Source organism: Mesoplodon densirostris, chromosome X, assembly GCF_025265405.1.
Source record: "Mesoplodon densirostris isolate mMesDen1 chromosome X, mMesDen1 primary haplotype, whole genome shotgun sequence".
In the NCBI taxonomy this organism is placed as follows: Eukaryota; Metazoa; Chordata; class Mammalia; order Artiodactyla; family Ziphiidae; genus Mesoplodon; species Mesoplodon densirostris.
In genome coordinates this window covers 28,488,251-28,501,975 of record NC_082681.1, presented here as the reverse complement: position 1 = coordinate 28,501,975, position 13,725 = coordinate 28,488,251, and the positions used below count along the sequence as shown (strand labels likewise).

Here is a 13,725-nt window from a genome sequence, read left to right as displayed (position 1 = left end):
TATAATTTTTTGAGTTTACTTATACCTTTTCTAGGCAATGAGCTGTTTGTAATGTACCCATTTTTTGTGTGTGATGTACCTATTTGTGAATATGTAATGAAAATTACTTGCTACAGACTATGGGTACTATGGCAAGGCTATGGGTCTTTTCTCTCCTACAAACTGAACTTCCATATACTGAGTTGTGAAAGGAAATCAAAGAGTGCATTTATGTGCAGGGTAGACTGAGGTAACTAAATAACTCCAGTGTTTGAGTTCTATTAGAAATAAATAATACTTTGTTCACACTAAGACCAATACATAAAACTATGTTGAACTTTGGGATATACCAACACACCACTAGAAAGATATGGTAATATTTCTATTATGGGGATGTATTTATTGATTCATTCAACAAGTATTTTCAAAGCATATGCTGAGCACACAGGGAATGTTGGGAATACAGGAAAAGGTAATAAACAGCCAGGACTGCAAAGGTATTGGCTGACCCATACGGATGTTGAATGTAAACAACCAATATATCCTAACCAGGACCTACTGGCTGCATATCAGCCTTGGATACACAATGAGGAAGATACAGAGTCCTTACCTTCTAGTAGATCACCATTCAGATCTATGCTATGTATTTATAGCCACACTTTAAGCAAGTCCCCTAAACCCAAGTATAAACATTATGAGCCCACTGGTTAGAAATAAGGGTACAACTGGTAATGAACAAAGAGGGCAGTGTTAAGTTATATTCATATATTGATTCAACAAGTATTTCTTGAGTGCCTACTTTGTGCCAGGCACTGTTTTCCTAAGTTTACAGCAGTGAATTAAAAAAAAAATCTCTACCCCCCCAAAACTCATGTAAGAGGGTGGTAAGTTACGAGAGGCAGACAATGAATAAATATATGGTGTAATATAATATGGCTATATAGAAACAAAGAAACAAATAAGTGAAATAATGTCCAGTAGTTACAAATGCTCTAAAGGAAAAAAAATAAATCCGAGTAGTCAGGGAAGGTCTCTTGGAGTAGGTAATATTTGAACCAAGATTTGAATGAAGTGAAGCAATATGAATATCTAGTTGAAAAACCTCCTAGGAAGAAAGAACAGCAATTACAGAAAACCCTGAAGTCTTGTACAGAATATATGAAGAACACTAAGGAGCTCAGTGTGGCCAGAGCTCAGTTAGGAAAGAGAAGAGTGGTAGGAAAACTCAAAAACAGGATTGGGGGCTTCCCTGGTGGCGCAGTGGTTGAGAGTCCACCTGCCGATGCAGGGGACATGGGTTCGTGCCCCGGTCCAGGAGGATCCCACATGCCGCGGAGCGGCTGGGCCCGTGAGCCATGGCCGCTGAGCCTGCGCGTCCGGAGCCTGTGCTCCGCAACGGGAGAGGCCACAACAGTGAGAGGACTGCGAACCACCCCCCCCACAAAAAAAAGCAGGATTGGAACCATAATCCTGTTATCTCTGTGCTCTAACCAACTTCACAAACTGGTCACCAATAAACTACAAATGAATAGAAAGTAATAAAACTAAAATCACACATGCCCCAACATATACCTACAAATGAGCACTACTGGTAATAGTAGGTCTAATATAACTACTCCTGACCCCAAACAAAGTCAAAGTTCTTTTTCCTAAAGACATATATAAAAAATATACATACTCAATGAGCAAGGTTGGACACTAGCCAGATCTCTCAGGAAGTACCAGTTCCATTATTTGCACTTCACTAAAGTTCAATGGCTGGACAGAATGTGTCTGCCTATTCAGATATTCCAGGAGTAATGTCTTTTCAGCTGATTAAGAATGGCAGTCCCTAATGCTCTCCTCACAAATGTTCCTTAGTGCTGAGTCCTGTAGATTTTATAATTCTTATCCTTCTTGTTTTATCCAATTGCAAAGAGCTATGCTCCGAAATTATAAATTTATTACAAAGTTAAAGTAACAAATGGAGTATCTCGCTGTCCCCAAGTGTCAAACTCAATCAAGCATCTTGGATCTCAAGGCAGCCTGACTTCAGAAGAAGCTCTTCTTAACTTGCATATTTCTATAGGCTGGAGCCTCCAAGCCTCTCTGCAGTTATTTTTCTGTACTCTCTGTTAGGATGTTGGTCTTTGTTTCTCTTAAGTAAGACTGATGGTCTCTGGTAATGTTTATAATTGATAATGCTTCCCCATTCCATGTCCCTTCAAAAGGCAAATATTCACTTATAAGGGAGAGACTGCAGAAGTGCTTCAGAAGTAGATGTAGGAAATACATGCTGAATGACCTAGGTCTGTACTGTCTAATATGGCAGCCACTCACCACATGTGTCTATAAAACATTTGAAATGTGGTTAGTCAAAGTCAAAGACTTCGTATGAAAGTAAGAATGCAAATTATACAATTAATAATTTTCATATTGATTACACGTTGAAGTGTTAATATTTTGGATATGTATTTCATTAAATTAAAAATCTATTTAAGTTAACTCCACCTGCTTCTTATTACGTTTTTAATGTGGCAACTATAAAAGTTAAAATTATATGTTGGTGTGGGTTGTATTTCTATTGGACAGTACTGATCTTGACTATCTAGAACATTTCACAAAGAGATATATGGTGCTTCTCTTTTAGCACCTTGTTATAGAATGCACCATGCTATGTTGAAGATACCTATTTATATGAAGGCCTCATCATTTTAAGCACTGAAAGGGCAGGTACCACGTCTTCTTCATCTTTTTGTCCCTGGTACCTAACTCAGCACCTGGTAGTCAAGAAGTACTCTTGCTTAAACACTGCTGATAAGACTGTAAAGTGGTAAATCAGCTTTGGAAAGCAATTTTGTGATTGCTATTGATTGTCTATCAAAATTTAAATTGGGAATGTTCCTTGACCAAGGAATTCCACTTCTAGGAATCTGCACTAAAGAAATAATTACATACAGGCATGCCTTGCTTTACTTCATTTCGCTTTATTATGCTTCCCAGCTATTGTATTTTTTACTAATTGAAGGTTTGTGGCCACCCTGTCTCCAGTAAGTCTATCAACGCCATTTTTCCAACGGCATTTGCTCACTTCATGTCTCTGTGTCACATTTTTGTAATTCTCACAATATTTCAAACTTTTTCATTCTTATTATATTTGCTGTGGTGATCTGTGATCAATGATCTTTGATGTTACTACCTTAATTGCTTTGGGGTGCCATGAACCGAGCCCATATAAGACAGAAAACTTAATCGATAAATGTTGTGTATGTTCTGACTGCTCCATTGGCCATTCCCCCACCTCTCTTGCTCTCCTCCTGCCTCCCTATTCCCTGAGACACAGCAATATTGAAACTGGACCAGTTAATCCTACAAAGTCCTCTGGGTGTCCAAGTGAAAGGAAGAGTCACATATTGCTCACTTTAAATTAAAAGCTAGAAATGATTAAGGTTAGCAAGGAAGGCATGTTGAAAACTGAGATAGGCCTTTTGTGCCAGTTAGCCAAGTTGTGAATGCAAAGGAAAAGTTCTTAAAGGACATTAGAAGTGCTACTCCAGTGAACACGTGAATGATAAGAAAGCAAAACTGCCTTATTGCTGATTTGGAGAAAGTCTTAGTGGTCTGGATAGAAGATCAAACCAGCCACAATATTCCCTTAAGCCAAAGCCTGCTCCAGAGAAAGCCCTCCTCCTTTAATTCTATGAAGGCTGAGAGAGGTGAGGAAGCTGCAGAAGAAAAGTTTGAAGCCAGCAGAGGTTGGTTCGTCGGGTTTAAGGAAAGAAGCCGTCTCCATAACAACAAAGTGCAAGGAGAAGCAGCAAGTGCTGATGTAGAAGCTGCAGCAAGTTATCCAGAAGAATTAGCTAAGATAATGAGCTGGATACCTTAAACAACAGATTTTCAATGTAGATGAAGCAACCTTCTACTGGAAGAAGATGCCATCTAGGACTTTCATAGCGAGAGAGGAGAAGTCAATGCCTGGCTTCAAAGCTTCGAAGGACAGGCTGACCCTCTTGTTAGGGAGTAATGCAGCTGGTAACTTTCAGTTGAAGTCAATGCTCATTAACCATTCTGCAAATCCTAGGGCCCTTAAGAATTATGCTAAATCAACCCAGTCTGTGCTCTATAAATGGAGGAACAAAGCCTGGATGACAGCACATCTGTTTACAACATGTTTTCCTGAATATTTTAAGCCCACTGTTGAGACCCACTGCTCAGAAAAAAAGATTCCTTTCAAAATATTCCTGCTCACTGACAATGCATGTGGTTACACAAGAGCTCTGATGGAGGTGTACAATGAGATTCATGTTGTTCGCATGCCTTCTAACACAACATCCATTCTGCAGTCCATGGATCAAGGAGTAATTTCAACTTTCAAGTCTCACTATTTAAGAAATACATTTCATAAGGCTATAGCTGCCATAGACAGTGATTCTTCTGATGGATCTGGGCAAAGTAAATTAAAAACCTTCTGGAAAGGATTCACTGTTCTAGAAGCCATTAAGAACATTTGTGACTCATGGGAGGAGGTCAAAATATCAAAATTAACAGGAGTTGGGAAGAAGTTGATTCCAACTCTAATGGATGACTTTGAGGGGTTCAAGACTTCAGTGGAGGAAGTAACTGTAGATGTGGTGGAAATAGCAAGAGAACGAGAATTAGAAGGGGAGCCTGAAGATGTGACTGAATTGCTGCAATCTCAGGATAATACTTTAACAGAAGAGGAGTTGCTTTGTATGGATGGGCAAAGAAAGTGGTCTCTTACTACTAGACCTAATCAATGAATTTGATAAAGTAGCAGGTTACAAAATTAATGCACAGAAATCTCTTGCCTTCCTATACACTAATGATGAAAAATCTGAAAGTGAAATTAAGAAAACACTCCCATTTACCAGTGCAACAAAAAGAACAAAATATCTAGGAATAAACCTACCTAAGGAGACAAAAGACCTGTATGCAGAAAATTATAAGACACTGATGAAAGAAATTAAAGATGATACAAATAGATGGAGAGACATACCATGTTCTTGGATGGGAAGAATCAACATTGTGAAAATGACTACACTACCCAAAGCAATCTACAGATTCAGTGCAATCCCTATCAAACTACCACTGGCATTTTTCACAGAACTAGAACAAAATACTTCACAATTTGTATGGAAACACAAAAGACCCCTAATAGCCAAAGCAATATTGGGAAAGAAAAATGGAGCTGGAGGAATCAGGCTCCCTGACTTCAGACTATACTACAAAGCTACAGAAATCATGACAGTATGGTACTGGCACAAAAACAGAAATATACGTCAATGGAACAGGATAGAAAGCCCAGAGATAAACCCACGCACATATGGTCACCTTATCTTTGATAAAGGAGGCAAGACTATACAGTGGAGAAAAGACAGCCTCTTCAATAAGTGGTGTTGGGAAAACTGGACAACTACATGTAAAATAATGAAATTAGAACACTGCCTGACACCATAAACAAAAATAAACACAAGGGCTTCCCTGGTGGTGCAGTGGTTGAGAGTCCACCTGCTGATGCAGGGGACACGGGTTCATGCCCCGGTCCGGGAATATCCCACATGCCGTGGAGCTGCTAGGCCCGTGAGCCATGGCCGCTGAGCCTGCGTGTCTGGAGCCTGTGCTCCGCAACAGGAGAGGCCACAACAGTGAGAGGCCCACGTACCGCAAAAAAAAAAACAAAAAACAAACAAAAAAAACCTCAAAATGGATTAAAGACCTAAATGTAAGGCCAGACACTATAAAACTCTTAGAGAAAAACATAGGCAAAACACTCTTTGACATAAATCACAGCAAGATCCTTTTGGACCCACCTCCTAGAGAAATGGAAATAAAAACAAAAATAAACAAATGGGACCTAATGAAACTTCAAAGCTTTTGCACAGCAAAGGAAACCATAAACAAGACCAAAAGACAACCCTCAGAATGGGAGAAAATATTTGCAAATGAAGCAACTGACAAAGGATTAATCTCCAAAATTTACAAGCAGCTCATGCAGCTCTATATCAAAAAAACAAACAACCCAATCCAAAATTGGCAGAAGACCTAAATAGACTTTTCTTCAAAGAAGATATACAGATTGACAACAAAAACATGAAAGAATGCTCAACATCATTCATCATTAGAGAAATGCAAATCAAAACTACAATGAGGTATCACCTCACACCATTCAGAATGGCCATTATCAAAAATCTAGAAACAATAAATGCTGGAGAGGGTGTGGAGAAAAGGGAACCCTCTTGCACTGTTGGTGGGAATGTAAATTGATACAGCCACTGTGGAGAACAGTATGGAGGTTCCTTAAAAAATTAAAAATAGAACTACCATATTACCCAGCAATCCCACTACTGGGCATATACCCTGCGAAAACCATAATTCAAAAACAGTCATGTACCACAATGCTCACTGCAGCTCTATTTACAATAGCCAGGACATGGAAGCAACCTAAGTGTCCATCAACAGATGAATGGATAAAGAAGATGTGGTACATATATACAATGGAATATTACTCAGCCATAAAAAGAAACGAAATTGAGTTATTTGTAGTGAGTTGGGTGGACCTAGAGACTGTCATTCAGAGTGAAGTAAGTCAGAAAGAGAAAAACAAATACCGTATGCTAACACATATATATGCAATCTAAAAAACAAAAACAAAAAGTGCTTCTGACGAACCTAGGGGCAGGACAGGAATAAAGACACAGACGTAGAGAATGGACTTGAGGAGACGGGGAGGGGGAAGGGTAAGCTGGGATGAAGTGAGAGAGTGGCATTGACATATATACACTACCAAATGTAAAATAGCTAGCTAGTGGGAAGCAGTTGCATAGCACAGGGAGATCAGCTCGGTGCTTTGTGACTACCTAGAGGGGTGGCATAGGGAGGGTGGGAGGAAGACACAGAGGGAGGGGATATGGGGATATATGTACACTTCTAGCTGATTCACTTTGTTATAAAGTAGAAACACACCATTGTAAAGCAATTATACTCCAATAAAGACGTTAAAAAAAAAAGTGGTTTCTTGAGATGGAATTTACTCCTGGTGAAGATGCTGTAAAGATCGTTGAAATGACAACAAAGGACTTAGGATATTACATAAACTTAGTTGATGAAGCACGGGCAGGTTTTGAGAGGACTGACTCCAATTTTGAAAGACATTCTACTGTGGGTAAAATGCTATTAAACAGTATTATGTGCTACAGAGAAATTGTTTGTGAAAGAAGAGTCAATCAGTGAGGCAAACTTCATCATAGCTTTATTTTAAGAAATTGCCCTGGCCACCCCAACCTTCAGCAACCATCACCCTGATCAGTCAGCAGCCATCAAGATCGAGGCAAGACTCTCCACCAGCAAAAAGATTATGACTTGCTGAAGGCTCAGATGATGGTTAGCATTTTTTAGCAATAAAGTAGTTCTTAATTAAGGTATGTACATTGTTTTTTTAGACATAATGCTATTAAACATTTAATAGTCTACAGTATGGTATAAACATAATTTATATATGCACTGGGGAACAAAAAAAATTCATATGACTCACTTTATTGCAGTGGTCTGGAACCAAGCCTGCAATATCTCTGAAGTATGCCTCTACATGCATAAATGGGCATGTACAAGGAAGTTCAAAACAGCATTGTTAATATAATGATTTTGTTAATATAGTAAAGAAAAAAAACCCCACCAATATATCCATCTATGAGAGAATGCTAAACCCATAATATAAAATCCCACATAAGAATCAAAAGGACTGATACTGACAAACTGTCAGATTAGAGGACACTAAGAAGACATCACGATTAAATGCAATTTGGTATACTAGATAGGATCCTGGAACAAGGAGAACACATAGTGGAAAACTGAAGAAATCCAAAATAAACTCTGAGTTAATAGCATCATACTAATGCTAATTTCTTACTTTTAACAACTGTACTATGGTTATGCAAGATGTTAATATTGGCAGAAACTGAATGACAGGTTTACAGGAATTCTGTGCTGTATTTGCAACTCTTCTGTAAGTCTCAATGCATTTCAAAATCAGATGCCAAAAAGAAAAAAAAAAAAAAAAAGAGAGAGAGAGAGAAAGGACTGACCCAGTGGTGTGCTAGAGCCAGCTTCTACTGGTTTACAAGAGCCAACTGTGCACATCTCTTCCAATTCCACCTTCAGGGACTTCACATTGGTAGTTGACCCATCACCATGGTGGGTGTTTTAACACTCCAGGAATCAGCAAATGTTGCAAAATCAAGGCTTTTTTGCCCAGAGAGCTGGTTGTTAAACATTTATCAGCACACCACTAGATGACCTATATGTACTGACATAGAAAGAGCTCTAAGATTTGTATAAAAAACAATGTAGAACAAGGCACATCCAATGACCCTATTTAAGTAAAAGAAAAGGTATCTCTATGTATGTAAATGTATAGAAAGAGAAATGGAAGGATTAATATCAAATTATTGATCTTTAGAGTGGGGAGCTGGGGGAACTTCAACATTTTCATAGTATTGTTAGAATCTTTTACAGTGATACTGTATTCACATATTGTTATACAATAAAAAAAATAGTAGGTGCTCAACAAACCTTTTAAAAAGCTGAATGGATAGATGCATTCTTTTATTCCATCTCTTTAAGTTTTGTTTTCTGTCTAAAATAGGGCTTTTCAAAACATTTTAAAGCAGTAGAACAATCCAGCAATTAAATATGAATAACCCTCAAACCCATCAAAAGATAAAACAGAATTCTTTTGATTGAAAGGAATTGGGAGTCCAAAAGCTCCACAGATATAGTTTGAAATGTACTGGCCTAAAAACTTATCCTTGAAATATCTGAATCAGGAAAATTTGGGTGCTGGGAAGAATTCTTTTTAGGCAATTAAATTTATTGGAATAGTTTCATAATGCCAGCGTCAGAAGATATGAAACCTTCTATGTTACTCTGTATATCTTGGTGTTTTGTGTCCACTCTTTTACAGATAATATTCCAATCCACTTAATAATAAGGTAAATAGAGCTCTGATAATAAATACAGAAGTAACCTTGAAATTGCGATATCTGCAAGGCAAATACAAGTTTGCTTTCAAGAAATTCATCTTGCATCTCAAACTGCACACATATTCAGCTAAGGATGCTATGTTTTTTATTACAAGAATTTTTTTGGTGTTATTTTCAAATTTGACTAAATAAATTTATTTAGAAAATTTGAAATCTGTCTTACAGATAAAAGTCCTGGCCATTATAGATGATGTCATAAGCTTCAAATCATGCCAAGACAAAAGCATGTGATATTTTTCAAGGTAATTTGTTTTTCCTTTTTGTCAGCAATTTTTTTCCCCACTAGTTCCCTTACATATCTTGCTTAATATTCCTTCAGGCTAAGGGATGCTACTGCTTTTGTACTTTACTTCCAAAGCTTGTCAAAGCTACAGATCTACTTGTATGTTGGACAGTTCCCTTCCTGAAAAATATACCAGGTACATTACCGAGATGGTGACTCCTGATGACTTCAGGCTTTCAAGTTAACTCCTGTTGGAAGCAATTTCACCAGACCAATACTTCAGTGGACATCGTGTGAAGCAAGAGGCTTCCACAATAAGGAACATCATTGCAAAAATAAATGCTACTTGAATTAAATGCAGTGACTGCTAGCATTACAGAAACCAGGTTATCTTTCCATCTTAAAATAAATCCCATTTTCATTACATTAAACATCAAATTGGTGTATGACTGAACTATAGCCCTTTGATAAATCACCTTCAGATCTTGGCTTTATCCTGGTAATAACCAGATTATATGCAGGATTGAAAACCATTAGTTTTCAGAGAAACATTTTTTAAGAACTAAATAGAGGAAGTAATGCATGTTTATTTATGGTACCTTACTTTTGCTTCAGCAGTTTCATTCAAATTTTCTCTTTTTTTCCTAGGGTTATACATATACATTTTCTACTAAAAATATTATCTGTGGTTGCACGACGTCATAAACATAAATAAAACATACTTAAATGTTCCTCTTCAAAGCAATTTGAATGGAATCAGTATGGCTGTGAGATTCCTTTCAAACACTTTTAAAAGCTGTCATGTCGGGTATGGGTAGAACTTCCTTTGAAAGAAGGACTTCATTAATTTAAAAAAAAGTGAAAAAAAAAGCGTTTTATAATTTGAACAGTTTTACGTAACACATTTTGCTAGTCTGCCACAGTGAAACAGTAAAATTAAATGCCAATTAAAGAAAAGATTGAGACAGTACAACAGAGGTAATAAGGACACCTTTCTTGTGGCTCCACGTTTGAATCCCTACATTTCCTCTCCTAAATGAAATGAAACATTCTCTACTGCAGCATACATTTTTTTTTTTTGCCTTAGTACAGTCCTAGTTTTATCCAATATTGAAGCTAGAAAGGATTCTATCAAGGTAATAAATCATTTTAATATCCCAGTTCTATATTATATTATCTTAAAACTTTCATTTACTATGTATTTTATATTTTCCATTCCAAGGCTGAAGCAATATTTATAAATAACATGTCTATTTGGGTACCTTATCACAGGTTTAATATATGATCTCCATTTGCAGTTGCGTAACGGGCCCATCTGCGTATTCCTTATCAGACAGACACAACTATTTAGTGTTTTCATCTCAAGTCACAGCACCAATAAGTGCTCTCCATAACTCAAATCTTATTTACTTTTGTATTATTTATTTGCCTTGTGGAGTCAGGAGAAATAAGCAGCATAATGACGGGACACTTTTTTTTCCCCCAAAACCCCCACCTTAATGAATAATGCAGCAAAAATGTCAATTTAGCCAGGACTCGGCACTCTTGATTCTTCCTTAACATTTTCTTTTTCTTTCTCATTTTACTTCGTTTTCTGCTCAACGAAGTCTCCCTTTCGCTATGGTCCAAATCATTGCCTACCACTTCATCATTACTGATGATGGAAGTCTCTTAGATTCCTCAACAGTCTCTCATCCTCTTTCCTGGTTGAATGCTTATTGGTAATAATATGCAAATTCTTTTAAAAAGATCCATATAAAACTGGTGACTGGAAAGTGAGAAACAGACTTACACAGAAGCTCTCTCCTCCTCTTACTCATTTGACCTGAATGTATTTAAATTTAAAAAATGGGAATGTATTCATTGATTTATGTCCTCAACCCCTGGTAGCTGATGCTTTGAAACTCACTTTCCTGATGTGGCATCATGTTGTCACAGCCATAGATACCTGGCATGTGCTCTTCTGCAAATTTTTAGATTTTGAGATGTTAAAACCCTTTCCATTACCTGCTTATTCAGCGTTAGCATTAAAGAGTAGGGCTCAGATGAGGTTGGGGAGTCAGAATATATAATAGAGAAGGTGGAAAACAGATGAGTAGGAGAAAACTACAGCTGGTTATGTACCAAGCCCTTCTAGCTGCCTTATAAGATTTGATCAGATGGGGCGATACAGAGAATGAACTGGTGGAGATTATAATGGCCCAGTTTGTTCTGAGTTTTCTGAGGTGGCATCATCACGGTGTTCTTCTGGAAGAGTCACCAATGTTTGGGCTTGATTCATGATCAGGATCCTCAAGCCTTTCCCTCCCTTCATGCAATAATTATTTGCTGGCAGACTACTAGGTATTAGACACCGTCCTATGTGTTGAAGATACAACAGTAACTGCTTGGTTACAAAAACGCTTGCCCTCCTGGAGCTTTACACTCTATCTAAAGGGAGGCAGTTGTCATGTGTCTGGAGCGGAAATGTCTTGTTTCAAATCTCAACTCTGCTACAGTTAGTATCAGAGTGACTTTGGGCAAGTTACTCAATCTCCGTGTCTCAGTAGCCTCACTATAAAATGTGCATAATAATAGTATCTTCCCCATAGGGTTCTAGTGAAGACCTTGTGAGTCAGTATATGTAAGGCACCTAGAAAAATGCTTGGTACATAATAAATGCTCCATAAATGTTAACCATTATTATTAGGCCTGGTTAATTGTCCCCTTAAGCTAGCCTTTCCAAAACTATCTTGGAAGTGGAGAAAGGCAGAAGGTCATTTGCCCATTGCATCCTTTGCTTTCTTGCCCTAAATGAGGTTTGTGTAGTTGCATTTTTTCGGCAAGAGCAATGTTGAGGGACTCAAGTCTCTAACAGAACTTCAGCTACCATCTTCACACAGCTCTACAGCAGAATTCAGACAAACACACACCTCACCTGATTTCCTAATTCCAAATCCTTGACTTAATTTAGAACAGACATTCATTTCTCTCCTCACCCTCACCAACATCCCCCAAACCTGCTCATTTCTTTTTCTCCATCATGTTGATCACTGGGATTTGGAAGTTGTAGATTTGGGGTTCTCTTGGTAAAAGGTTTCCAAAAATTGGAGCATCCTTAAAATTTTAAAGTCATCATTTCTTTACTAAGAAATGTAGAGTGCACTTTCTACAAAGAAAGTGGTTAGAGTCTCATTCTATGAAACATAATGGAGATTTCTCACATAGCCATATAGTATGAAATGGGTCCCAAGAAAATTTTCAGCTGAGTTACCCAGCACAAGTATACATTCCTGGGTGATGGATGCAACTCTAGCAAATTGATCTGTGCAGATAAGGGAATCTGTATGTAACATAATAAAATCATGGTATATCAGAGCTCAAAAAGACCACAGGCTAATAGTTTAGAAAAGAGGGAGGGAGTAACTTTACAGTAGAGAAACCCAGAAACACAACCTCAGCCGCGTGATCAAGGTTAACATCATCAGTGATAGCATGTACATTGATAGCATGTATCCTTGACATGATGCGATGATAATGCACCTCTGTAGTCTTCCTCCTCCAAACCCATAACCCCAGTCTAAACATGAGAACAACACTGGCAAAACTCAAATTGAGGGGCATTCTGCAAAAAACCTGACCACTGCTACTCAAAACTGTCAAGGTCATCTAAGAAACTGTCACAGACTAGAGGAGACTAGGGAGACATAACACATAATGTAATATCCTATCCTGGATGGGATCCTGGAACAGAAAAATGACATTGGGGAAAAACTGGTGAAATCTAAATCAAGTGTCAAGTTCAGTTAATAGTAATATTCAATGTTGGTTTCTTAGTTGTGACAAATGTACCATGGTGATAGAAGATGCTAATAATAGGAGACACCAGATGAGGAGTATATGGGAATTCTCTGTACTATTTTTGCAACTTTTCTGTAAATCTAAACTTGTTCTAAAATTAAAAGCTTCTTTTGGAAAAAAACAAAACAAACAAACAAAAAAAGACCACAGACCAACCATTTGGGTCAATCTCATTTTACAGAAGAGGAAACTAAAAGCTGGAGAGGAAGTGCTCTGCCCTAGGACACACAGAGACCAGCTTCTCTCTTATTCGGGACCAAGAGAGGATGTGATCCATTTCTGCTAGTCACTGACATTTTGTACTGAAGTAATTTGGTTGGAATATTGGGCTAATGATGCCAATATTATAGGTTAAGGTTTTTTTTTTTTTTTTTTTTTTTTGCGGTATGCGGGCCTCTCACTGTTGTGGCCTCTCCCGTTGCGGAGCACAGGCTCCGGACGCGCAGGCCCAGGGGCCATGGCTCACGGGCCCAGCCGCTCCGCGGCATATGGGATCCTCCCAGACCGGGGCACGAACCCGTATCCCCTGCATCGGCAGGCGGACTCTCAACCACTGCGCCACCAGGGAGGCCCTAGGTTAAGGTTTTATGCCAACCAGTTGCTTTTGCATAGAGGAAAACTCTGCTCTTTGCCCACAGAATC

The 13,725-nt window shown here is 38.2% G+C and overlaps 1 protein-coding gene and 1 pseudogene across 3 annotated transcripts in view; one reads left to right on the top strand and one right to left on the bottom strand.

Moving 5' to 3' along the window:
* The window catches only part of TENM1 (teneurin transmembrane protein 1), a 596,609-nt gene that overhangs the window by 305,755 nt on the left and 277,129 nt on the right, over positions 1–13,725 (bottom strand). The gene's annotated exons all lie outside the window — the stretch shown is intronic.
* Positions 3,138–7,352, top strand: LOC132482567 (tigger transposable element-derived protein 1-like; annotated as a pseudogene).